Raw genomic sequence first — 12228 nt, 5'->3', positions numbered from 1 at the left:
ATAAGAAGTCATAGGAATGTGGATTTTTTATGCCTAAAGTGCTAAAGGATTGTTTTAAGTTAGATAAGGTAAAGCTGAAGATGTCAGCAAGTTGTGGAAGGTTTGTGAAAAATTAATTGTGAAAGAGATTCTGTGTGTGAACATATTGGCTGAAGTTAAAGGGGTATTATTCAGTTTTTCTGTAAATTGAACATTGGAATAAAAGGACAACAGGTTTTTCTTAAAGCAAAAACCTGCTTATAATCTGCTCTTTAATAAAAATTTGTAAAGGGTTATACAAGATTTATGAAAATCTTATCTTATGGTCAAATGGTTTAAGATTGGACAGATTTATTTATAAGGTTTTATTAAGAATTGGGTTTAATGGTAATAGTACACTAACACAAAGATAAAATTTGCCCTATTTGGTATAGTAAAATCATACAAGAAGCACTGACAAATATAATAAAACTTATTGTAGGTTATTAATAATTATAATTGTTACATAAAATCACTGTATGCCACAGAGGTAACCAAATTTGTCAATCATGTTTTTGGCTGTGGCTGTCCTAAAACCTTTTGTCATCCACAAACAATTGTTTTCTTGTTTCAATCCTCTTCAAAAGGTGGTTTATAGTCAGCTGTAGAACTCTAACAGGTGTTCTTAAATGCAGTTTTCTGATAACTTTGGAAATTGTGACATTAGAATAGATGAAACAACTTTCAGAACTCTCATGGAGAACTGAAATGTTCATGAATATCAAACAGGAGAGAAGTTAACTGCATGGAGTAAACTAGTAGAAGTCTAAAGTAATCTTTTTAACTTTTAGCTTAAAATGTTGCTGATTCTTTGTTTTGTTTTTCAAAGACAAGAAAACAATTCTTTTAAGCTATTTACAGCTTTTAACAATTAGGTAAAGTATACTCCTATGAACACAATTTGGAGCATATTTGTTTACCTAGTTTCTCCAGAATTTGGAAACTACTTGTGAGTATTCTTAATTTATGGCAATATAGTTATTTGCATAAGTGCAATAAGAATCTGTTTTCTTTTGTAACAGGACATAATTGGAAAAACTGGTTATTTTACCGAGGCTTTGACTGGAATGGTGTGTTTTCCTTTAAGGAATTAAACTTGACTTATAGAGCCAATAAAAGCCCCTTGGGAAAACTGGCCTCATACCTTGTCTACACAGTCCCTGCACAGGGTTCCTGACATGTCATAAGTAAAGAATGTCACTTTCTATCAGGCCTAGGAGAGCTAAGTTATCTTGGAACCTCAAGAGAAGAGGAATTTATTCAACTTATAGGTATTTGAGGGTACAAACCCATGGCAGGGCTCAGCTCTAAAAAAGTCTTGTCTAAGATTCCTTCTATGGAACAGAGTTACATCAATGCCAATTTAAAGGGAGCTTATGTGAAAAATAATTATTCTTGCTGCACTTTATACAAATAATCAGGCCAAGTAAAATGAAACAAATCAGTCTTACCATGATTTGTCTTAATAAAAATGGGAAACTGGAAAGAGAAAACTTATGTTTCAAGAACTATGGTACACTTGTTATTAAATTCTAGTCTCATCAGTTGTTTATGAGTTTATTTCCTGCAATTAAGACTAATCCTGCTTATCCCTGTGAACCAACTAGTGATCTCTGACTGCTGCTCAGAAGAAACAAGAGGCATGGGTAATGTAAAAATCTGGATCAATATTCTGGGCACATATTGAAATCATCTAGCACCCCCATATCAGCTTGTTTCCAACAGCTGCCCAGTTCATGGAAAGCCTTCTAATTTAGCTTACTTGGGATAATTTTACTAATTTTGCCTTACTATTGTGTAATATATTGCTGTTGTACTCTTTGTGTAGGAATGAGGATGAGGTTACTCAATGTTTTCTTAAATTGAACACTTATTAATCTTCCAGATACTATCTTTTGTTGGAACTCAAAAGTTAGGAATGTCCCTCACCGTACCAATGCTTTCTGACTGAGCTGTTTTATACCCCAAATACAAGAGACTCTAATAGTTAGGCAGAAACATCATCACCCCTATTCTGCCTGAAGTAGTTACAGAAGATAGATCTTCATCCCTCTGCAAACCTTGAAGCTGGGGTTGTCTTTTAAAAGGGAGGGGGGAAATGTCAGAGGCATTTGAACCAGAGCAAATCCATCTTGAATAAGGGTGGGGTAAAATGAGGCTGAGACCTACTAGGCTGCATTTCCAGACGGTTAAGGCATTCTAAGTCACAGGATGAAACAGGAGGTCAGCACAAGATACAGGTCATAAAGACCTTGCTGATAAAACAGTTTGCAGTAAAGAAGCTGGCTAAAATCCACCAAAACCAAGATGGCCATGAAGAGTGATTTCTGGTCGTCCTCACTGCTACACTCCCACCAGTACCATGACAGTTTACAAATGCCATGGCAATGACAGGAAGTTCCCCCATATGGTCTAAAAAGGGGAGGCATGAATAATCTACTCCTTGTTTAGCATATCATCAAGAAATAACCATAAAAATGGGTAACCAGCAGCCCTTGTGGCTGCTCTGTCTATGGAGGAGCCATTCTTTTATTCCTCTACTTTCTTAATAAACTTGCTTTTGCTTTGTACTGTGGACTCACCCTGAATTTTTTCTTGCCCAAGACCCAAGAACCCTCTCTTGGGGTCTGGATCAGGACCCTTCTCCTGTAACAATACTATTTAAGCAAGGCCCCAGAACCACTGCCTTGAGAGGGAAATATTTTTGAACTGAGGCCTTTCCCTGTGATGGGTACAGCATGCATTACTAAACTTCTACTTGTTTTTCTTCTGTTAATCTTACTTTTGTTTTCAGGAGGGTGTCTCAATTAAGAACTTAAAAAAGAAAGGAAAAGAAATTATGTTTGCTCCCCTACATACTTTATGCACAGAGCCTGAAAGTAACTGTTTACAATACTTTGAATAATTTTGTGCATGAAACAAAGTTCTGATTGAGACCTGTCACATGAGGTCAACTGTGGAATTTTCCACTCATGGCATCATGTCAGTGCTCAACTTCCAAATTTTGGAACATTTCAAGTTTAGATTTTTATATTATGGATGCTCAACCTGTTCCCTGTGTATCCAGGGTTTGTTATTGCTGTTTTGTTGTTTTTACTGTTTGTTTAGTAACTTTCCTGGACAAATTCTGTAAATAAGTATTTCCTTTTATGACTGAAGTCCTACTCAGTTAACTTAGTGGTCAGCTAATGACTGAACAGAGATTTTCTTAAGTTCTTGGAACTAATATGTCTCTAGCCTTAGCCAAGGGGTACTGTTAGCTGTGTGTTGGGGCACACTTTCAATGCTCCAGTACGACTTCCTGGTTGCAAGGTCAGCCAGAGGTGAGAAGTTAGGTTCCACTTAGGTCTTTCCTGAGCACACACAGCTCTGCCATGTGTATGGCCTTCCAGATCCCTTGTGATATGTTGGAGCTTTTTCAAAGCCCCCTGTGAATATCCCATTCCCAAGATCTTCCTTTTAAATATTTTGCCAGGCTCCCATTTCCCCAACTGGTATTGCAGCCTCAGGCAGCCACATGTTAAATCATTGCTATTGGTTGTTTTTGACAAACACCCTAGGGATAAGTTTTACACCCCAGATCCCAAGCAATGAGTTGTGAATCAGATCTAATAATGACAACAACATCCTGTGAATGGAGCTTTTCCAGGGAGCTGAAAGACAGGTAAAATGTGACAATTCTAAGGAGATGTGCTTTTGGGGGAGCTCTAAATCCAGGTTATACCTCCAGTGGCTGTAAGGCTGCTCATTTTCACAGCTTCCATAATTGCAGAGCTGCTGTTTTCAAGGTTTCTGCAGAGTGGGAGTGAGGAGTACAGGAATAGTGCAAGTTAAAATGTTACAACATTTTGCTATTCTTACCAAGATTCAGCAGTTTTTCTTGCATAAATGCTCCTTGGATTTTTTGCAAGCCTTTGGTTAATTTCCAGAGTTTAAAAAAAGTTGTTTTTTTTTTTTTTTGGCCACATATTCTTAAGAGTGGATTTTTGGAAGGTTATTACTTCACCATTCTGGAAGTCTCCAACCTCTCAGCCTGACCTAGAGCTGCAATTAACAGTTATGATGTATTAAAGCGAACTAAACATGGCCTGAGAAGGAGTCCGTACTTCTATATTTGAGTCCTTGTGGATGAACTGCAACCTAACTTGATAGGTGGACAAGATTAAAAACCTAATTTAGGAGTATGCACCTGTAACAATAGCTGAGTCTTGGCCAATCCCAGCAGTCATACTTCAACCACTCATATACAGCTGAGTGTTCAAACTGTGTTCAAAAAAGGCAAACGCCCAGCTGTAACCAACTCAGCTGTTTTTATGCCTTACTTCCGATTTCTGTATGTCACTTCCCTTTTTTTGTCTATAAATTTGTTCTGACCACTAGGCATCACTGTAGTCTCTCTGAATCTGCTGTGATTCTGAAGGCTGCCCAGCTTGTGAATCATTCATTGCTCAATTAAACCCTTTAAATTTAATTTGGCTGAAGTTTTTCTTTTAACAGGGGCTTAGCAATGGAATTAAGGGGGTGGGGAGGCTGTCCTTTTGGTGAATTTTTTTTTTTTTTTTTTTTTTAACAGCTGCACCAAATGCTTTTCCGGAAGTTTTTGTCCTCTCTTTTAGCACTTGGAAAGCCTGTGCCCTTTGTAACCAGCTGCCAGCCTTGCAAGGTAGAAAGGCATCTACATTCAGAGAAACCTTCTGAGGCCCTCCTGATATAAAGATAATCCAAGGGGAGTCGCCGATGTCAGCCTGAGATGAGAGGATCTTCCAGCCTCTTGGGACCTTCTCTCTGATCAGCTTTCTCAGCGAGGTTTCCCAGTGCCACTAGTCACTCTTCTCCTTGCCTTGATGGTGCCCCACCAATTGGTAGCTATCTTCTCACTTTTGGCCACTCCTCAGGCACTTTTTGTGTAGTTCATGATGCCCTAAGAGATTTTAAACTGTCTGTAATACTGGCAAGAGCTATATCTCTTCACTATTGAAAAATAAGGAAGTCTCAATGACTTTCACAAGAATATTCAGGAATTATAACTAAGGTCTGCAAGTCTGGCTTAGAAGCAACTGCCTTCAGAATGGCCAGTTATTGCTGGTGACCAGTGTGATAACTGATCAGTAGAAACTCCACACCCTTGGATGAGTCATGTTTCCAGGCTGATTACATCTCTTTCACAGCAAACGGCCTTCTCAGGAGAGCCAGCTTAGCATCTCACTGGAGCCAGACAGCCTTGGTATTAGAGTGATAGCATAAGGGATCCTTTCTGTTTGCTATAATAAGCCTCACTTCCTATAAAGAAAGAAGTGGAGAGATTTTGACTTTGCAAGACACTTCTAGAGAAAAATTGGTCCACACAGTAGAGGAGCAGAAGGAGAACAACTTGGATGTATGCATCAGACCTTGCCCCCTTGAAAATCCTGAACCAGAGAGTGTGGCAGATTACAGATGACTGCAAATTCATTGATATTCCTCCTGTTGAGAGGCTGGATCTATGACTGGCCTATTACATTTTGACCTTTAGAGTATGGTCAAAGTGATGCTATGCTAGTTTTAGGACTACCATTTAAAAGGACTGGTCACGTCTGCTTTGGTTTTTTTTAGAGCCCTGAGTCACCATTTAAGAAGTCCGACTACCCTGCTGAAGAGATCACATGGAGGGGCTCTGAGACTACAGCCTGAGAGCTGTTCCCACCAAGGTGTCAGGCTTGTGACTGAAGCCATCTTGGATGTTCCAGACTGGCCCAGGTAGCAGCTTAGTACCATCAGGTGACTCTAGTTGGTGCCATATGGAACAGAAGAATCACCCAGCTGATCGCCCCTCAAATTCCTGACCCATGGTATCATGAGATAGAATAACTGTTTTAAGCTACTAAGTCTTGGATTAGTTTGTTATGCAGAGACAAATAACCAGAACAGGGAGCCAGTTGCCCTTCTGTGAGAGTCTGCCTTAGACATGAGCAAGGGACTAGAGGTAGACCCTGACTTTTCTGCAGCTGCATCTAGATGGGGCCCATATAACCCCTCTTAGGGTGTCCTGCTGGTGCATCACTTGATGGGGCTCCTAGGTGCCTGCTTAGTACACAAGCTGATCATACCCAAGTAGGAACCTCCCTTGTCCTCTTGGTGAATAGCAAATCTTGTGCTTATGACCAGCAAATATGTATCTAGGAGGGAAATTACTGAGTCACGGATATGTAAATTTATAAACTTTTTGATACATACTGTCAAATTGTATTCCAGAAAGATTCCACGCTTTTCCAGTTCCTTCCAAAGTCTATGAGAGTGCTTACTCCCTGTCCCCTCAGTAACACTGGCTGTTATCAACTGTGTGGTAACTGTGATTTTATATGTAATGTCATCCATTTGCATGACCTCATCAGAGGCCTTTACCAGAGCAACTCCATCTTGAATAGGAGCTGGATAAAATGAGGCTGAGACCTACTGGGCTGCATTCCCAGATGGTTAAGGCATTCTAAGTCACAGGATGAGATAGGAGGTCAGCACAAGATACAAGTCATAAAGAGCTTGCTGATAAAACAGGTTGTAGTAGGCCGGGTACGGTGGGTCATGCCTGTAATCCCAGCATTTTGGGAGGCCAAGGCAGGTGGATCACGAGGTCAGAAGATTGAGACCATCCTGGCCAACATGGTGAAACCCCATCTCTACTAAAAATACAAAAATTAGGTGGGTGTGGTGGCATGTGCCTGTAGTCCCAGCTACTCTGGAGGCTGAGGCAGGAGAATTGCTTGAACCTGGGAGGTGGAGGTTGCAGTGAGCAGAGATCATGCCACTGCACTCCAGACTGGTGACAGAGCGAGACTCAGTATCCAACAACAACAACAACAACAACTATAAAAACTAGGTTGCAGTAAAGAAGCTGGCTAAAATCAACCAAAACCAAGATGGCCATGTGAGTGACCTCAGGTCATCCTCACTGCTACACTCCTATCAGTGCCATGACAGTTTACAAATGCCATGCTAACACTAGGAAGTCACCCTATATAAAAAGGGGAGTAACCCTCAGTTCCCAGAATTGCCCATCCTTTCCAAGAAAACTCATGAATAATCTACCCGTTGTTTAGCATATAATCAAGAAATAACCAAAAAAATGGGCAACCAGCAGCCCTCAGGGCTGCTCTGCCTATGGAGTAGCCATTATTTTATTCCTTTACTTTCCTAATAAACTTGCTTTCACTTTACTTTATGGACTCCCCTGAATTCTTTCTTGTGTGAGATCCAAGAACCCTCTCTTGGGGTCTGGATCAGGACCACTTTCTGGTAACAACCTCAGTTTACTCATCTGTGTATTGGACATGCTTGGTGTAGGGTCTGGAACAAAGAGGGTTCACAACAAATATTTTTTGAATGTATAAGGACTCTAAAGGTTGCACAATCTATTCTTTCAGCTCAAAGTCCTGTCGCCTCTACATTTTTCTGTACACAGCCCACAAGTGCCTCAAGTTTATCATCACCTCCTTCACCTCCAACCCTTCACCTCCAAACCTGCTTCTCCCCTTCCTGCCTTGTGTTCCTTATCTCACTGAATAGCAGGCCATCCCCCTCAGTTAACCTAGCTAGACACCTGGGAACCTACCTTTGCTGCTTTACCACTTCCTCTTACGCCCTCCCATTCAACCAATGATCACGTCCTGTCAATTCTGTCATCTTTCACCTATTCATTCATTCTAAAAATATTTATTGACCATCTATTATGTGCCAGGGATTGTTCTAAGTATTGGGGCTACAGAGAACAAAAGATACAAAAACCTCTGCCCTCAAAGAGTGTATACTTTAGTTGGGGAAGACAAACAATAATCAAATTAATGATTGAGTTATACAGAATGTCAAATGGCAATAAAAACTATGCAGAAAAATTAAGCAGAGAAAGTATAGGGTGTGGGGAAGGGGCTGCTGTTTTATTTATTTATTTATTTATTTATTTAATTTTTTGAGGCGGAGTCTTGCTCTGTCACCTATCACCCAGGCTGGAGTGCAGTGGCGCAATCTCAGCTCACGGCAACTTCCACCCCCTGGGCTCAAGGGATTCTCCTGCCTCAGCCTCCTGAGTAGCTGGGATTACAGGCATGTGCCAATAAACCCAGCTAATTTTTATATTTTTAGTAGAGATGGGGTTTTGCCACGCTGGCCAGGCTGGTCTCAAACCCCTGAGATCAGGTGATTCACCTGCCTCAGCCTCCCAAAGTGCTAGGATTACAGGCATGAGCCACCATGCCTGGCCAGGGTTGCTGTTTTAAATAGGTGGTCAAGAAAGGAATCATTTAGAAGGAAAAATTATAGCAGAGACCTAAAGGAGGTGAGGGAGCAATCATGCTTTTATTTATGTGTTTACAATTTTTTTAGAGACAGGGTCTCATTTCTGTTGCCCTCTGCAGTAGCACGATCATAGCTCAATTCAACCTCGAACTTCTGGGCTCAAGCAGTCCTTCTGCCTCAGCTTCCCAAGTAGCTGAGACTACAGGTGGGTACTACCATGCCTGGCTAATTTTTAGATTTTTTTTTTTTTAAGATGGGGTCTTGCTATGTTGCCTGGGCTGGTCTTGAACTCCTGGGCTCAAGCAATCCTGTCTCGGCCTCCCGAAAGAATGGGATTATGGGCATGAGACACTGCACCTGGCCATTGTGCTTTTAAGTATTTCCTGAATCTGTCCACCTCCCTCCATCTGTATTACTACCACCCTAGTTGAAGCCACTACCGTCATTCTCCTTGACCACTGACTAGTCTTCCTGCCATCTGCCTTCCAATCCATTATCCATCTTCCGGGGTGATATTTGTAAAGTCAAAACCCAATACTACTTACTTGCTTAAAACTCCTTAGTGGTTACACCAGATCCCTCAAGGTAAAAACAACAACAACAACAACAACAACAACAACAACAAACTTATTAATATCTCCTACTCGCCACTGAATTATTCTCCAACCTTATCTCCCCAAGTCCCCAGTTGTACTCACAACTACTTTTAGTCCCTTCAGTAAGCATGGAGCTGAACTTTTAAAAACCTTCTTAAGCTCCTTTTTTTCTCATTCCATAAAGAAAATAGTAGAATTTTGTTTTTGTTGTAGACTATTTTTTATTTGGGTTTGAGATACATTTTAGAGAACTTGGCTGCCTTTAAAAGAGCCATTCATTCAGAAAGGGTAGGTTTTGTGGCAGGATGAAACTTTCTAATCAGTAAGTTAAGAGCTAATCATGCAGATGAGGAATGTTTATAGCTGAACTAAGTCAGGGGCTGCAGCTATACATTATTAATAAGCTATGGGCTGGTAGCATGGCCCCAGCTATTAATAGCATAAGCTGGATGGACTCTAGATCTTGGCGTGATCAGAGTCCAAGGCTCTGTATCCTTGGAGAGGGAGCCTGTTTGGACTAGCATCCGGGGTTAGGTTTTGCGGGCAAGAGGGTGTTTCTGGTGAATGTGCTTAGCATCCTTGTGCTCTGAGGCAGGCTGGGTCTGCACCTGGGTCCTGCCTTGCAAATTTGCATTGAAGTTTCCAAGTACATGTGGATGGCTCAGTGCAAACTCATGCCCACAACTAGGAAAGTGATGGTTAGTAGATATCCTATTGTGGAGGACCAGAGGAACTGACACTGCATCTGAAGGGCAGGGCATTTATTAATGAGGGACAGGATAGCCCAACCGGGCAGCTCCCTGAGAAATGACATCCTTAAAGACCAGACTCAGGCGCCTCCTTCCAGAACACACTCTCCAGAGGTGGCTGTGGCAAAGCTTTCAAGGGCTGCCATCTAAACAGGAATAGTACTGGAGGGTTGGTTAATCAGCATAAAAGGGGTAAGAAATGAATGCTGAAATTGTTCAAGACATGTGGTGGGCTGGTTAAGACTTTATGGGCTTTAGCAACTTTTTGCAAATGAATTAAAAAAAAATAAGTAAACCTAGTATTTGACAGCTATGAAACAGCACTCTGGGTCCTCAAGCACCCAGAATGCATGCAGAACTCTGTCTCTAGATCAAACTAGAAGGTGGGTCTGATCCTGCTGACAGAACATAGTTGTGCTTGCCTCAGAGGAAACTTTCCAATAAGGTGCTGGACAGCGAAAAGGGACAGAGCAGGTTGGAAGAGGATGTTTATGTTCTCTTGCTAATGAATGTTGTCTGTGGACTGCTTACTTTGTAGCACACTTCCTGCTAGCAAAGTTGAGGGGAGGACTCACATTGCTTCCATCTCTGCTTATGGCAGAAGGCTACTGATGTTTACTAAAGGAATTTGGACAGCAGGAATGTCAAATTGCCCTAGATCAGTCCTCGATGGAGGGTGGGATGTGGGGCGAATGATGTAGCTACTCTTACTTCCCTTCTGAACTCTGTAGGTCTGGAACAGTGTGTAAGCATCTCAGGGGCATCCAGAAAACATGGAAATGAAAATCTAAGAAAATGATGACAGTTAATAAAACTGCAAGATGCAAGAAGTTCTATATCCCCTATGAAAATACTTTAATGTTTGCTGTTATCATAGATGAGTGAATTGCTCTTTAACTGCCAAAAGGCCTAGTACCTTGTGCTTTATTAGTCTCTTAAAGCTAGCTGAATTAACAGCATTTAAGTGTTATGTTTCCTCATTTTAAGATTGCAACTTCAAATCTCGTTCAAAACCATTAACATTTACATCCATTGGGACATCAGAGAAATACAAGGAACTCTAAGCTGTTGGGGAGGAGGGTAGAAAAATATATTCTTTTCCCCAATCTTTTTCATGTTTTGGTGATTAGGCCTATGTTGTTAGAGGGTAAACACTTACTGCTGAGGATGGGTAATAAATGGTACTGAAAAAGAAAGTTCCTAAGGAAAAATTATCTCACTGGTCCAGTGAGATAATTAGACATCAGGATTTTGGAGCAGGGATGTGTGGCATCTTGTAGGGGGTTTTAAGCTTTAATAACAGTTAATTATTATAGACAGCAGATTTATAATCTCTATAATATTATAGATATAATATTATATATAGTTAAGTATTATAGTTTTTTTTCTGTTTATGTGTTGGATTTACATAGAAGCTTTCCTGTGAGTACTCAGAGACACTGAATTAAGACCTATGTATCTGAGCTCACTAATACTACAGGAGTTCAAATACATGAAAAAGGGGGGTAAAGCAAAAGACATAAATAAACTGGGGGGATCCAGGATTGCTCACTGTGATGGTTGATGCAGGAAATTAAAGAAAAATCAAATTAAAAAGAAAGCAAAATAAGTTTTCCTGTATTAGGCTGACTTGTCCCAGAGGCAGCAACAGGCACAGCCAGATCCAGGAAAAGTCTTGATAATATTATCTAATGTGCTCTGGAGACTCTCCCAGCACTCCCTCAACATAAGGAGAAGGAAAACAAATTTTCCTTTGTTTTATGGAATGAGTTTATAGATTCCTGTTCTCTGTAACTAGTGACTTCAAGTATTCTGTTTTATCTAAGAAGTACAATGAAGGTCATGAGGAGCCTGAGTAGGCCTGAACTACAGCTGCCTGGGCACCATAGTGAAGGTTACAGGATAAGCCTGTGCTCAGACAAACCTAGATAACAGACATCTGGGTTGCTTGGCAACAGTCATGTGCAATCCTGTCTTTGTCCTCCCTCTGTATCCCTGCTTTCATGCCACTGTAAGCTTGCTTTAAGCTAGCCCACTCCCTTTTGTGAAGTGTGTATAAAAGTCAGGTGCGGTCTTTGTTCTGGGCCCAGTTTTTTGGAGGTGAGTCAGCTGGGCCTGAGTGCACTCAATAAAGATTCTCCTGTTTCAACCTGAGGTCTCTCTCGTCCTCCTGAATCCCGCAACGGTGGTTAGTTTTATATGTCAACTTGACTGAGCTAAGGGATGCCCAGATAGCTGGTAAGACATTATTTCTGGGTTTGTCTGTGAGGGTGTTTCTGGAAGGGCTTAGCATTTGAAGCAGTAGGCTGTGTAAAGATCTGTCCTCACCAATGTGGGTAAGCATCATCCAATTTGTTGAAGGCCCTGATAGAATAAAAAGGTGGAGGAAGGACAAGTCTTTCCTTCTTTCTTTGAGTTGGGACATCCATATTCTTCTGTCTGTAAACATTGGAGCTCTTGGTTCTTGAGCCTTTGTATTCTGAGACTTAGACCAGTCCCCCACCTTCAACTCCCCCACTGAAAGTTACACCACTGGCTCTACTCGTTTTCAGGCCTCCAGACCTGGGCTGAATTACATCACCAGCTTTCCTGATTCTCCA

Source organism: Pan paniscus, chromosome 6 (assembly GCF_029289425.2).
Source record: "Pan paniscus chromosome 6, NHGRI_mPanPan1-v2.0_pri, whole genome shotgun sequence".
In the NCBI taxonomy this organism is placed as follows: Eukaryota; Metazoa; Chordata; class Mammalia; order Primates; family Hominidae; genus Pan; species Pan paniscus.
This window is presented reverse-complemented; position numbering follows the sequence as displayed.